Source organism: Anomaloglossus baeobatrachus, chromosome 12, assembly GCF_048569485.1.
Source record: "Anomaloglossus baeobatrachus isolate aAnoBae1 chromosome 12, aAnoBae1.hap1, whole genome shotgun sequence".
Classification (NCBI taxonomy): domain Eukaryota; kingdom Metazoa; phylum Chordata; class Amphibia; order Anura; family Aromobatidae; genus Anomaloglossus; species Anomaloglossus baeobatrachus.
Genome location: NC_134364.1, coordinates 77,191,960 through 77,208,032, shown reverse-complemented (window position 1 = coordinate 77,208,032; position 16,073 = coordinate 77,191,960). Strand labels below are relative to the sequence as shown.

General features: G+C 50.7%; 1 pseudogene; it reads right to left on the bottom strand.

The window, feature by feature from the left end:
• The window catches only part of LOC142257559 (uncharacterized), a 49,646-nt pseudogene extending 35,733 nt beyond the window's left edge, over positions 1 to 13,913 (bottom strand).
• Between the last annotated feature and the right edge of the window lie 2,160 nt (positions 13,914 to 16,073).

Sequence of the window (16,073 nt, the reverse complement as noted above, 5' to 3'; positions counted from 1 at the left end):
GGAGCCGGCCAGGTCCAGGGAAGCTGTCGGGCGCCGGGATCGGGGTCCAGGGACCCTGGGACGGACGGGATCCGGTGGCTGGAGAGCGGGGAGCGTGGCAGGTGAGCCGGGGAGCGGGGGTGAGGACCCGGGAAGCGTGACAGTACCCCCCCCCCCCACGCCCCCCTCCCCGCAACCGGGACATGAAGGCACGGGTAAGAGGAGTGCCCACGTTCTCCCTGGGCTCCCAAGACCTATCCTCAGGACCATACCCCTCCCAGTCCACCAGGAAGAACTGCCGACCTCGTACGGTCTTCATGGCCACGATATCCCTTACCGCATAGATGTCATCATCGGCAATAGGTGGAGGAGCCGGACTGGCAGCAGCGGAGAAAGGACCAAGGACAACCGGCTTGAGCAGGGAGACGTGGAATGAGTTGGGTATCCTCATCGTGGCCGGGAGCTGTAGCTTGTAGGATACCTCATTGATCTTGCGGAGGACCTTAAACGGCCCGATGTAGCGAGGACCCAGCTTGTAGGACGGTATCTTCAATCGGATGTACTGGGAAGCAAGCCAGACCAGGTCACCAGGAGAGAAACACGGAGGATCCAGACGTCTCTTGTCAGCGTGTTTCTTCATCCGCTGGGAAGCGCGCCCAAGGGACGCCTTGACAGAGTCCCAAATGGTAGCAAAGTCACGGACAGCAGTATCAGCAGCCGGGACATCCGATGAAGGGGATATAGGCAGCGGGACGGCGGGCTGAAGTCCGTAAACAACATGGAAGGGTGATTTGGAGGATGACTCACTGACGTGGTGGTTATGGGCGAATTCAGCCCAAGGCAGAAGCGAGGACCAGTCGTCGTGATGGGCGTTGACATAGTGACGTAGGTATGAGGTCAAGATTTGATTGACCCTCTCCACTTGGCCATTAGACTGAGGATGGTAAGCAGAGGAAAAGTCCAGAGTCACTCCCAGATGTTTGCATAGAGCCCTCCAGAAGCGGGAGGTGAACTGGGTTCCTCTGTCGGACACGATGTGGGATGGAAAGCCATGCAAGCGAAAGATGTGATGTATATAGGCTTCCGCGAGTTCCTGAGCTGAGGGCAGTCCGGCCATAGGAACGAAGTGGGCCATTTTGGAGAATCGATCAACCACGACCCATATGACTGTGTGCCCGGAGGATAATGGCAAGTCCGTAATAAAGTCCATAGCTATGTGTTGCCACGGGACTGAGGGTATCGGCAGAGGCAGAAGACGGCCATGGGGCAAGTGGTTGGGCGTCTTGTTCCTGGCACAGGAGGAGCAGGCAGAGACAAAAGCAGCGACGTCCGTGCGAAGGGATGGCCACCAGTAATGGCGTACAATCGCACCCCATGTTCTCTTCTGGCCTGCATGGCCGGCTGTTTTTGATGCATGACCCCAGTGTAACACTTTTTGCCTGTCGGTCTCAGAGACATAGGTCTTCCCGGGCGGTATCTGGGCTAGAGTGACAGGGGCCACCGGAACGATGTTGCTAGGACAGATGATGGGTTGGGTAGTCGCTTCCTCCTGCTCCATGGGCATGAAAGACCTGGACAAGGCATCAGCGCGTACATTCTTGTCCGCGGGTCGGAAGTGAAGCTGAAAGTCAAACCTGGCAAAGAATAAAGACCACCTGGCTTGCCGTGGGTTCAGTCGCTGAGCGGACCGCAGGTATTCCAAGTTCTTGTGGTCAGTGTAAATTATCACGGGATACACTGCACCTTCCAGGAGGTAGCGCCATTCCTCCAGTGCCAGTTTGACTGCCAAGAGCTCTCGGTCCCCGATGGTGTAGTTGCGTTCAGACGCTGAGAAGCCCTTGGAGAAGAATCCGCAAGTCACCATCTTCCCGGAGGAGGATTTCTGCATGAGCACTGCTCCGGCTCCTGAGGAGGAGGCATCCACCTCCAAGGTGAACTGGCGGTTTAACTCCGGACGGTGGAGTACAGGAGAGGAAGCAAAAGCTCGCTTCAATGAGCCAAACGCGGCGTCGGCCGCAGGCGACCAGTCCTTTGGATTTGCCTCTTTCTTAGTCAAAGCGGAAAGTGGAGCAGTCAGAGCAGAGAAGTGAGGGATGAATTGGCGGTAGTAGTTGGCGAATCCCAGGAAGCGTTGGATTGCTTTCAGTCCAGAAGGGGGAGGCCAGTTGAGAATGGCGGAGACCTTCTTGGGATCCATCTGCAGTCCAGTCTCAGAGATGACGTACCCCAAAAAGGGGAGTGTAGACTGCTCAAAGACACACTTCTCATACTTTGCGTACAGGCGATTCTCTCTCAATCTTCGTAGAACCAGCTGTACGTGCTCTCTGTGGGTTGAGAGGTCCGGAGAGAAGACAAGGATGTCATCTAGATATACTACCACACAGGTGTAGAGGAGGTCTCGGAACACGTCGTTCACCAGTTCTTGGAAGACGGCAGGAGCATTACACAGGCCGAAGGGCATCACGCAGTACTCATAATGTCCATCGCGCGTATTGAACGCGGTCTTCCATTCGTCACCAGAGCGGATGCGCACCAGATTGTAAGCACCCCGAAGGTCCAGCTTGGTGAACACACGAGCCCCCCTAAGTCGGTCAAACAATTCGGGGATGAGCGGCAGAGGGTACTTGTTTTTGACTGTGATCTGATTCAGACCCCGGTAGTCGATGCAGGGGCGTAAATCGCCCTCTTTTTTCTTGACAAAGAAGAAACCTGCTCCAGCAGGAGAGGAGGACCTCCGAATGAATCCCCTTGCCAGGCTCTCTGAGATGTAAGCAGACATAGCCCTTGTTTCGGCTGGAGATAAAGGATATATCCGTCCTCGTGGTGGCGTTGTTCCAGGGAGCAGGTCGATGGCACAATCGTATGGACGATGTGGCGGCAGTACCTCGGATTCCTTTTTATCAAAGACATCCGCAAAGGTCCAATAGGCCGAGGGCAGCCCCGGTAGGTTCTCAGGAACCAGAGGTTGTCGGATGGGTTGTGTGGATTTTAGACATCTCTCATGACACGAAGAACCCCAGCGGGTGATGTCGCCTGTACCCCAGCTGACTGATGGTTCGTGGGCCCGTAACCATGGAAGACCCAGCAGGATCTGATGGGACATGTGAGGGAGGACGTAGAAGGCGATGGTCTCGGTGTGAAGAGCACCGATCCGCAGTTCAACCGGCCTGGTGGTCCAGGAGATGGTGTCAGAAAGGGGTCTCCCATCTACAGAGGCAATCACCAGGGGCTTGTTGAGTGGAATAACAGGCACTTGGTATTTGTCCACGGTGGCTTGCTGGATGAAATTGCCTGCTGCCCCGGAATCGAGGTAGGCCTCAGCCGTGAACCGCGTCTCTCCCGTTGTCACTTGCACGGTCCATGTGACCGGATCAGAGAGAGTCCCAGCACCTAGGGTGGCCTCTCCTACCAACCCTAGGCTTTGGAGTTTCCCGGCCTTTCCGGACAGGAACGGAGGAGGTGTGTGTCCTCACCACAGTAAAAGCAGAGGCCCTTAGCGAGCCGCTCTGCTCGTCGTTGTTCGGACTGCCGTATCCGGTCAATCTGCATGGGCTCGTGGACGGGAATCCCAGCGGTAGAAGACTGAGGTACGGAGGTCTTCTGTGGAGGAGAGGGATGCCGGACTGGACGTCTCTCCCGAGACAGCTCTTTGGAGCGCTCCTGAAAACGGATGTCTACTCGAGTTGCTAGGGCAATCAGGGCATCTAGGGTGGAGGGCACGTCACGGCCCGCCAACTCGTCTTTGATGCGGCTTGAGAGACCCTCCCAGAAGGCGGCTGTTAGGGCCTCATTATTCCAGCTGAGTTCTGAAGCCAACGTGCGGAAACGAATGGCGTATTGGCCCACCGTCAGTGTTCCTTGACGCAAGCGGAGAAGGGATGAAGCAGACGCAGAGGCGCGTCCCGGCTCGTCAAAAGTGCTGCGAAAGGCCTGCAGGAACTCTTGAAGATCCTTGGTCATAGGGTCCTCCTTTTCCCACAAGGGGTTCATCCACGCCAGCGCCTCGCCCTCCAGGTGAGACATTATAAAGGCGACCTTGGCTTGGTCAGAGGCGAACAGATGTGGCAGCTGCGTGAAATGAAGGGAACACTGGTTAATGAAGCCCCTGCAGGTCTTGGGATCTCCAGCATAACGAGGTGGTGAAGCCAACCGGAGTTGGGAAGCACCCGACGAGGCTGCCACTGGTGCGGGAGTCGTGGATTGTCCATTGGAGGACCTGGGTGCCGCAGGCGTCATGGAAGCTTGTAACGTGTACAGGCGGGTGTCCACGGAGGTCATAAATTGCAGCATGCGGGTCTGGACTTCACGCTGGCGTTGGAGTTCCTCTTGCAGGGCCAATAGTGCTGCAGCGGGATCCATGGCCTGATCTTACTGTCACGGCCGGGCGGTCGGGTAGACCCAGGAGGTGGATCCACTGGACCGGACTCTAAGATGGTGGTAAGGAGTCCGGCAGCTGAAGCACTGAAGGGCGGCAGAACAGTCCGTGCAAGTGAGGGCAGCGGAGGAGTCCCTGGGACCACGGAGTCACAGATGGTGGTACTGGTGACGTAGCTCAGGTTCGGAAGCCGAGATGATAGTAGGCGGGGTCCGGAACCTCTGGAGCGGGATGACGGGTCACCGCAGGGATCCGAGATGGTACGGACTGTCAGTTGGCAGACGGACAGCGTGCGGGGTTCAGGACACGGCAGACTGGATGGCGCGGCAGGTACGGCTCTACAAAGAGAGATAGGTGAGTATAGGCACATAAACACCAGGAGACCTGACTCCTAGCTCAGGGAACACGAAGATCAGGCCCCGCCCCCTTGGACAATGACCCCCTATATACCCTGTACCTGTGCAACCTCATTTCCTGTTAATGGACGCTGGCCCTTTAAGAAAGGGTCAGTGACCGCGCGCGCGCCCTAATGCGCATGCGCGCCGCCCGAGTGCCAGAAGCCAGGGAAGGAGGCTGCGAGGAGGACGCAGGGGAGCCGGCCAGGTCCAGGGAAGCTGTCGGGCGCCGGGATCGGGGTCCAGGGACCCTGGGACGGACGGGATCCGGTGGCTGGAGAGCGGGGAGCGTGGCAGGTGAGCCGGGGAGCGGGGGTGAGGACCCGGGAAGCGTGACAACATACTATGTCCATTGAAACAGAATGGCGCTAGTATGGGCCCTTAGTTGTCAATCGATGCAGAATAAAACTTTGTGTACATCACTTTACACATATCACAAATACTGTTATGAATATAAGGTTTTATTTCAGGTTTGTACCTTTTAGATGCAAAACTACAAAATTCCATGTTGTAAAATGAATTCTACTCGGTGACTTATTCCACAACGACGCTGGACATCATACACGCCATGCAGACGAAGTACGTGCTTACATTGCCTCCTGAGGACTGTGAAATACAGGAATGATCACCATAAATTTAGAGATAATTTTGTCTTTTCGCTACATGATGCAGATGATGTCATGTTGCTGCTCCGCGCAGGCTCTTTGACTAATCTCTGCAGCATCCTTTGGCTGTGTGCGTGTTGGCTCTATGTTCCGCTTCAGGCAACCAACATTTCAGCCACTGCTACGACTGGTTAATGAAATGGAATTGATTTCACATCATAAGAAACCTGGCGGAGCTGTAATTTATCATAATTCCATTAGATGCAGCTGGAAACCCCCCTACTAAAACCCAAGCTTTACGGGAGTAAATAAATAGCTCTGACAGGATGGCTGTAAGACCTGGAAAACTACATTAGCAGCTGGCCTGATACAAATGTATCGGTAAGGTATGGAGGCTGAGCAAATTATTACTAATAGTAACGAATGGCAGAAATATAAAGGTAAGTGACAGGCAAAACAAAAAAAAAAACATTTTTAAGTGCTTTTTTGAACAATTTACAGCGGGGCAATTACTTGAGTTTTGAAAGCCTGAAATCCTGTCCACAGAAGAAAGCCTCAGGACTATGCTTAGGGTATGTGCAAAAATATCACGCTTGCCAGGTAATACAAGCGTGGCGGGAGCATTCAGGCCTATATGCGTCTGACGCACAACAAAACACAACACACCGGGGGACACAATAACAGCAGGGACCATGGAACTAGTGAGAGGGGACAGTGGGACCCCTTCTATCCTCACCTGCAGCTGTCCCTAGCCTCTCCCTATATAGTCTCTGCAACTGTCGCCGAACAGGAACCTGAGACCCTGAAAAGACCCTATAGGTGTCCTGACTAGTGGAGGGCAGGTGAGGAACACTAGACCTCACCGCTGCACTAACCAGACACAAGGTAAGGTAAGACAAATGGAGGAAAAACAACAAAAGGATATAGTGTCACGATACTGTTTGCATTCTGCTGTCGCAGAGTTGTATCGGTCGCCTAATTCAATGGTCGGTGTTTCCTGGTGGGAGAAGCCTATCCTTCTATGCCTCATTCCCGGGAGCACGTCCTGTTATTAGGAAGTTCCCTCCATCATCATGGCACCAGTTATAGTTCGGCTCTGCATTGTGCTCTCCTGATCCCTGTAAGTGCTCTAGATTCTGTCCGCTACCTCCCTTGACCTTTCTTGACCTCCCTGACATCTATTCTGCCTGACTTCCCTCACTTCTGTTCTGCCCGACCTCAATGACTCCGCCTCCTCCTTGTACTGCGCTTCCTCTCGGCTCTGACCCGACTAGCACGAATCCTCTTAGCAACCACGTAATTACCTGGGATGTCTTGTGCTCTGGCTCCCTCTAGTGGTTGTTCTCGTTACACACACTGTGTGCTGACTCCCCCTAGTGGTGTCATTACGTATAGACTGAGCGCAGGAAACTTCCACAGCAAAACCTTCCTCCAAGACAGCCAGAGACTAAATGACTTTGTATCTTCAGCAAGGATTGCTGGGATAAACTACTATTTAAACCTGAAGGGCATGACTACAAAGTGAGTGCAGCTGAAATACTCAGCAAGGAACTGCTTCCAAAAGCTGCAAGAGAAAAACTGCCACGTGGCACTGTCCTGGGACGCTCTGGTGCTTGCCCCTCTTCTTAACCATGTGTAAGTTATGGGTTCTTAGGGTCTTTTTCATGTGACTGGCTTTTTTCCGGCGATCCCTATCCGGCATAAAACGGACATATGCCGATTTGGCTACACTACTTTATGTGTCCAGCCAGGGTGAGGGCGCCATACTTGTTGGTCACTCTGTGACTTCTTGTCATGTTTAGCTTGATATTTGGCAAATCTCTGCCCTGCCTTATAGATCTATGCTGATTGGGCTACATAGAATTATGGTTATTATTAAGACAGAGACGCCATAGTCACTAGCCAGCCATCTATATTCACTTATGACCCTTTGTCCCTTTATGCTTATTTGGGGTGTTATCACCTTTGCTCTCCCATTTATATGTGGTATTTCACCTTTTTCTCTATGTAAGCACCGTTATGTACCTTTTCTATACTGATCGTAACGATTTTAAAATAATATGAATTTTGTACAATAAAAATTTGGATATTTTTACAACAATAGCCTTGTAAGCTCCATTTCTTCTTCTTCTTAATTTTATATATAGTGTGTAAAAGAAAGCCGCCACAGCAAAAGACGTTCACGTAGATGTCAGAAAAGACGCTTCAGGGAGAACACCGTTGGCGGTTTCCTGAAGTGTCTTCTACTTCAAAAATGATGTAGGTATGCCGACATCTAAAGACCCCATTTGTACATATCCTTATGTAGAATTGCAACACTTAGGATTTCTAAATAGCTGAAAGCATAAAAATCAACTTCATTCATATAATGGTTTACAATAAATATGAAGAATAAATATTTATGCAAATATCATAGTCCTCTTAAAAAAAACCATGACGAGAGATCTGTGATGCATCATCAGCACTTTCCTATAAAAGCAGTTTGGTCTGCTACAGAGGCGTAAGAGGATGTCCAGTGCCCTGCAGCCCCCTGAAGAAGTTATGGTTTGAGTGAAAATACTATGATCGGAATGCATACATTTTAGAGTAATGTATTTATGTGTGTTTTTCCTGTGTAATTTCACCGTCAGCCACTAGATGTCACTGGATCCCTGGTTCCACAGTGTAAGGGAATGGGAGGGAGTGACAGGTTATAATGGGCTAAAAGGGGGGACAGTTCCTGTCACGAACAGCCGGGGGAATCACTCAGACATACCGCAGCTGTTTGCTGATTTGTCACAAACACGACTACTCTCTAGCACCCCCTTTGTCGGCAGGCCACTTTTGGTACTGCAGGACAATGCATAAAATGAAGCTGCTGAGCTAATAATGCCAAATTTTGGAGGTCTCACAGCAAGAGTAAATGTATATATCACCGTTTCCCGCTAATGGAAAATATATATATATATATACACCTCGGTACCCTTAATGATAGCACTCCAATAATTCTATGCAATAATAATTATGCTGCCACCACTGGACATTTCACAGGCGGTCTGGGCACCTGTTACAGATAGCATAAGGCCCTTCGGGTTTTTGGATTCGTATATAAAGCATGAGGAAAGAAACTATTACATTTTATATATTTAATCCAAAATAGAAGGCAGTGTTTATAAAAATATACAAATATTTACAAAAGGGAACAATACAAATACAGTATAGACAGTTACATAAAAATAAAAGGTATAAACGTGAAACTTACTAAACTCGTGCCATAGATGTGACGTCCAAATTTAGGGAGGGAAGGTCTCCAAGAGAAGAAGATGGTAGAGAGACGGCCAGCATCACCACTTACTGATGCCTTCCAGTACTGACTCCCCCCATCAAGGAGCTAATCGCTTTTATGCCCTCAGGTGACCCCCCCCCTCTCTGTGACCTCATTTTACAGTCTCTTGTGGGCTGTGCCAAGATTGTCACAAAGTTCTTTAATTCTAGCTTTCCACATATCTTTGCCCCTGGGCCACACAGGTGAAAGATATTAGCGTCCTATTTTATATCTCGATTTTACATTTACATAGATACCAAACACAAGGCATCTAGCATGATTTTACTGGCCAATACTAATTTGTCATGATACCTGCGCTCTCCCAGTCAAGCGAAATGGTGCACTGGGTTCAGCACTCCACAGGGTTTCTGGCAGTATGTTTTTCATTTTTCTAGCATTAACGGGCCATGTAAAAAATTGTATTAGGAGTTTCCCTCCAATAGGACAAAGGATTGTCTTTTCTATGCATCCTTTGGCTGCAGCTCTACCATCACCCAAAGTCATAAATGCCTAAACTTTCAGGCCGATCAGCTAATCGTCATGACGATCTGTGGCTGATGGTGGGGAGGGGAATAAGGACCCTTCAAGAGTTTTACATGACACCTCCCCCTTTTTGAGGTAGCATGGGTAATTGATTTGCCGATTGTCTCCTAAGCCTACCTCGCTGGCATTCCCCTGCCGGGACAGCCCATCAGCGTTGCCATGCTCAACACCCTTCTTGTGTTGAATGGTAAAATCATACTGCTGTAGTGCCAAGCTCCACCGCAGTAGCTTACCATTGTCGCCGGCCACCCAGTGTAGCCAGCTGAGAGGGTTGTGGTCTGTTACTATGGTGAAGTTGCGTCCATATAGGTAGGGCTGCAGCTTCCGCAGGGCCCACACTATAACGAGGCACTCCTTCTCCACAGTGGCGTAGGCCACTTCCCGGGGTAAGAGCTTGCAGCTGAGAAGCACCACCGGATGCTCTTCTCCCTCCCCATTTTCCTGGCTGAGTTCTGCACCCAGGCCAAATGCACTGGCATCTGTCTGAATTATGAACCGTCAGGTGAAGTCTGGGGCTTGTAGGATTGGGGAACTGGCAAGGGCAGCTTTCAATGCTCTGAAGGAGAGCTCACAGTCATCTGTCCAGGTGACTACTTGCGGTAGCTTCTTTTTGGTGAGGTCCGTCAACGGCTTAGCAAGAGCACAATAGTTAGGAACGAACTTCCTATAGTATCCTGCTGTACCCAAGAAGGACATCACCTGTTTCTTTGACTTGGGAGTAGGCCAGGAGGTGATGGCATCAACCTTCCCTGGCTCTGGTTTCAGGGTCCCGCCACCCACTCGGTGTCCGAGGTACTGTACCTCCGTCATGCCGATCTGACACTTCCCAGGCTTTATAGTCAGACCAGTGCTTTGGATCCGCCTGAGCACCTGCTCCAGGTGCCCCAGGTGTTCCTCCCAAGTGGGACTAAAAATGGCAATGTCATCCAGGTAAGCGACTGCAAACCCTCCTAGTCCCTTAAGCAGCTGGTCAACCAATCGCTGGAAAGTGGTAGGAGCATTTCTCATACCAAAGGGCATGACGAGGGATTCATACTGCCCGAATGGGGTGATGAAGGCAGACCTTTCTTGTGCTTCCTTGGACATAGGAATCTGCCAGTACCCTCGACTCAGGTCCATGATTGTCAGGTACCGGGCCCCGGCTAAGCAATTTAGTAGCTCATCGATGCGTGGCATTGGGTACGCATCGGGTGCTGTGATTGCATTTAGCCTCCTGTAGTCCACACAAAACCGTGTTGTCCGGTCCTTTTTTGGAACCAAAACTACAGGCGAGGCCCATGCACTTTTGGACCTCTGGATCACCCCCAGGGCTAGCATTTCATCGATTTCCCTTTTTATGTCCTTTTGTACCTCTAGGGAGACACGGTATGGGGGTTGACGGACTGGGGAATGACTCCCTGTGTCCACCTGGTGGGTGGCTAGGAAGGTCTTCCCTGGGAAATTCATGAAGGTCATTAGGTAGGGCCGGAATACCTCCCTCAGCTGGGACCTTTGGTCCATGGAGAGCTTTGGGTTGAATGCTGCCTCCTCGATAGACCCTCCATCCCGGGCCGATGCAAGCAATTCCACCAAGACTTCGCTTTCGCCTTCCTCGGGAAGGCTACACACAGGAAGGGCGAAGGCTTCCCTGAGCCTGCATCATGTTGACATGGAAGACCTTTTGCCTCTTCCTGGCATAGTCGATGGTAGTTTACGTCATTGAGGCGCTGATACACAAGGTATGGAACTCCTACGCCGCCTGAAGCTTGTTCTGGGTCATTGGAACTAGGACCCACACCTTCTGACCCGCTTCGTACACTCACTCTCGAGCGTGTTGGTCGTATAGCGCTGGCTGGCCTGGGCTTGCACGATATTCTCATGCACCAGCCGTGTCATTGACAGCATTTTGTCACGGAGCCGAATGACATACTCCACAACGGACACTTCTGGGGAGTTCAGTTCCTCTTCCCAGGATTCCCTTACCAGACCAAGAGGCCCCCGGACTCGTCTGCCATACAGGAGCTCGAAGGGGGAAAACCCCGTTGAGGCCTGTGGTACCTCCCTGTAAGCAAACAACAGGTGTGAGAGATACCGCTCCCAGTCACATCCATGTGACTCAACCAGCATCTTAAGTATCTGCTTAAGGGTATGATTAAATTGCTCACACAAACCATTGGTCTGTGGGTGATAGGCGCTTGATACCAGATGCTGCACCTGCATTTTCTTACAGCGAGCCTCCATTAGACGAGACATGAACTGAGTCCCCTGGTCGGTAAGTATCTCCCTGGGAAATCCTACTCGGAAGAATATGGCCAGGAGGGCATCTGCCACCTTATCGGCCCTAACTGAGGACAGAGCCACTGCCTCCGGATACCGGGTAGCATAGTCTACCACAGTAAGGATGAAACGTTTTCCAGAGCTGCTGGGGACGGCCAGAGGCCCGACGATGTGCACAGCGACCCTCTGGAAAGGCTCCTCTATCACTGGCAAAGAGATCAGGGGAGTTTTGGGAGCAGGCCCTGACTTTCCCGCTCTTTGACATGTGATACAGGAGCGGCAGTAATTGGCAACATCTGTCCCCATTTTGAGCCAATAGAAGTGGTGAGACAGCTGGGCCTTGGTTTTGCTGATCCCCAAGTGTCCGGTGAGTGGGATCTCATGGGCAATCCGCAGCAACTCACTCCTAAAGCGGTGAGGCACCACCATCTATCTTTCCTTCAGCCACTCCTGTTGGGGGTTACAGGGAACAGTCTCCCGGTACAAACTCCCCTTGTCCCAGCATACCCTCTCCTTATCGGTCTTGGAGGAGGGCTTCTCTGCGAGGTCCCTTAATGTCTCTAGACTGGCATCAGTTCGTAGAGCCACCTGGAACTCTTGGCTAGAGGCAGCCAAAAGTGATGTTAAGGTTCCAACCTCACCGGGACCCTCTGGGACCTTCTCTGGGTCCATAACCAGTTCCGTTATCCCTCTCGGTGAAGAGGTGTCAGAAGGCAAGGTTTCATTTGCATTCTGGGCACTCTGACTGCGAGTGACAGCACCAATGAAGGCTGTCTCCCCGGTGGATAACAACTCTTCCCCATCAGCCTGACCGGCTCTGGGTGCTACTTGCTCCTCATCCCATAGTACCTTAGGCGCAGTGCCAATCCTGGGGCTGCTACCACCGGCTGTGTCACTGTCCGCTGTGACACTGGTCATCTGCATTTGACCACTTTCCTCATGGTTCTCATGTCTTCCTCCATCTCTGTCAGCACAGACACTTACTACCTTGGGGTTGTCCTCAGCCACGTCACCCTGCAGCGTGGCATGGCTGAGTTCCCCTGTACAAACCTCCACTTTATTACCATGCACAACATTTGTAATCACGTTCCTTATCAACAACATTTGCATCACATGACTTATTGGATCGGAGAGGGTCATCAGGGACAAATTGTGCAACCAATCGTCCCAGATCAGACCCCAATAAAACATTGGCTGGTAGATGTTCGGACACCGCCACTTCCCTCCACACTCTCCCAGCACCCCAGTCGAGGGAAACCCGGGCCATTGGGAAAGATTGGCGAACACCCCCGACCCCAGTGACAGTCAGGAGTTTTCCCGGGACAATGTTTTCAGGAGGCACCAGTTCGGGGCAGATCAGGGTTCGGTCGGCACCAGTGTCCTTGAGCCCCACAGTGGGGGTTCCTTCCACGATGATGGAGTGTAGGTTTTCACAGGCCCTACCACTCACCTCCCCTACCAAAAAGACAGCTGCACTAGACCCTTGGATGTGGGGTTCCTCTTCTGCCTCTCTGGGCAAGCGGAGCTGAGGTGCCCAGGCTGGTTGCAGGAAAAACACCTGCGAGTGTCAGAGGTGGGCCGGGCACTGGTGGATGACACAGGACCTACAAGAGGTCACTGGTAGGGGCAGGGGTGGTCGTAGTTGTCATCTTACCCCCTTTCCAGCTGGCGGTGGATGGCTTCCGCACCCCCGATGCACAGTTGGCCTTATAAGTGTCAGCAATCTGTGCTGCTGTATTCGCATCCTTTGGTTCCCGATCCATCACGAACTGTCGCACGTCCACAGGACACAGGTGTAGGAATTGGTCCTTTACCATCAGGTCTGTTATCTGCTCACCAGTGGTGGCGGACAGTCCTTGGGCCCATTGGTTAAAGTTGGTCCGGAGCCCATCCACAACATCTCTGTTGCTGTCGTGTGGTCCACGCTGGAGGGTCCGGAACTTTTTTGTGGTACATCTCTGGAGTCAGCTGATACTTCCGTATTAGGGCCTGCTTTTTGGCCTCACAGTCTCCACTCTGCTCTTGAGGAAGACTGGCAAACGCGTTCAGGGCCTTGCCTCTCAGCCCTGGAGTTAAGTATCGTGCCCATTGTGCTGGGGCAACTGGTACTGCAAGCAAGTCTTTTCAAATCCCCTCAGAAAGGTGTCCAAATCCCTGTCCTTCTCCATCACAGGAAAGTGCTCCGGTCGGGACTTAAAGCTGCTGGCATTATTGGACTCACCATTCAGTAAGGAAGATGTCTGCTGCCGGGCTTGGAGGACCTTCAGTTCATGGTCTCTCTGGGCTTGGCGCTCGCCTCTCTCAGCCTCTCGCTCGTCTCTCTCAGCCTCTCGCTCTGCTCTCTCAGCCTCTCGATGGGCCTGGCGCTCAGCAAACTCACGCTCTGCTTGGCGTTCTTGTAGCACAAACTGTAGCCGTGCTCGAAAGTCACATTCTACCAGTTGCTGCAGAATCATCGGCAAGTAAGAGTCCCTTCCACTCTGGGGTTGCTGCCAGACTCCTCGGAATCTGACAGTTCTGTGCACCGTCCTGGAGCTAGGTCCGTGGCAAGGTCTCCTGGTGCTTCACTTGTCCCATGCTCTTGGGGCACATCGTGCTGGTCTTTGAGATCATCCTCCACCAAGGCACAGATTAGCATCTCTTTGGTCTTGTTGGACCCATCGAGGCCTCGCTCCTCACACATTTGGATCTGCACAGCTTTCTCATGCTTCTTATAAGCAGCTGCCATTCTAGCAGTCACTTGCCAAATAAAAGATAGGATAGAAAAACAAGAGAAAAGGGAGGGGGTAACTGCTACGAGTACAGTATTGTTACAGGTATATTTAAACACTGAGTTCGATCCTCAAAACCTTTGCAAGTTTTTAGTAAAAGAGATGATTGTTCAAACCAGATCACTAATGCTCTATATCCCAGCTTGCCACCAATTTGTCACGAACAGCCGGGGGAGTCACTCAGATATCCCGTAGCTGTTTGCTGATTTGTCACAAACACGACTACTCTCTAGCGCCCCCCTTGTCGGCAGGCCACTTTTGGTACTGCAGGACAATGCAAAAAATGAGGCTACTGAGCTAATAATGCCAAATATTGGAGGTCTCACAGCAAGGGTAAATGTATATATCACCGTTTCCCGCTAATGGAATATATATATATATATACACCTCGGTACCCTTAATGATAGCACTCCAATAATTCTATGCAATAATAATTATGCTGCCACCACTGGACATTTCACAGGCGGTCTGGGCACCTGTTACAGATAGCATAAGGCCCTTCGGGTTTTTGAATTCGTATATAAAGCATGAGGAAAGAAACTATTACATTTTATATATTTAATCCAAAATAGAAGGCAGTGTTTATAAAAATATACAAATATTTACAAAAGGGAACAATACAAATACAGTATAGACAGTTACATAAAAATAAAAGGTATAAACGTGAAACTTACTAAACTCGTGCCATAGATGTGACGTCCGAATTTAGGGAGGGAAGGTCTCCAAGAGAAGAAGATGGTAGAGAGACGGCCAGCATCACCACTTACTGATGCCTTCCAGTACTGACTCCCCCCATCAAGGAGCTAATCGCTTTTATGCCCTCAGGTGACCCCCCTCTCTGTGACCTCATTTTACAGTCTCTTGTGGGCTGTGCCAAGATTGTCACAAAGTTCTTTAATTCTAGCTTTCCACATATTTTTGCCCCTGGGCCACACAGGTGAAAGATATTAGCGTCCTATTTTATATCTCGATTTTACATTTACATAGATACCAAACACAACACATCTAGCATGATTTTACTGGCCAATACTAATTTGTCATGATACCTGCGCTCTCCCAGTCAAGCGAAACGGTGCGCTGGGTTCAGCGCTCCACAGGGTTTCTGGCAGTATGTTTTTCATTTTTCTAGCATTAACGGGCCACGTAAAAAACTGTATTAGGAGTTTTCCCTCCAATAGAAGAAAGGATTGTCTTTTCTATGCATCCTTTGGCTGCAGCTCTACCATCACCCAAAGTCATAAATACCTAAACTTTCAGGCCGATCAGATAATCGTCATGACGATCTTTGGCTGATGGTGGGCAGGGGGCTAAGGACCCTTCAAGAGTTTTCATGACAGTTCCCAGCACAGAAGAGATATAGGAATAAGTGTTTCCTGTTTCCTCATTTACACATTTCGCCATTGGGGATAGTTCCCAAAAAGGAGGCCATGAAAATCTGGTTGATCCATCATTTGTCTTATCCAACGGATAAGTCAGTGAATGATGGGATCAATCCAAAGTTGATGTCAGTGTCATACGTGTTCTTTGATAAGGTGGTTGATTGGTTGTGCAAGTTAGTGAAAGGTTCTTTTCTGGCAAAGACGGACATTGATGTCTACTTTTCGGTTATTCTCCATTCATCCCAAAAGTTTTCATTTGCTAGGTTATTGCTGGGAAGGTAGTTTTTACGTGGTTTGTTGCCTACTGATGGGCTGTTCGATTTCGTGTTCCTACTTTGAGAAGTTCACTTGTTTTACTGAATGTGGTAAAGGAGGAATCCAGCTTGGATTCTGTGATACTCTATTTATATAACTTCTTGCATATTGGGCCAGCTGAGTCATCAGTTTGTTCTTTACTGCTTTGAAT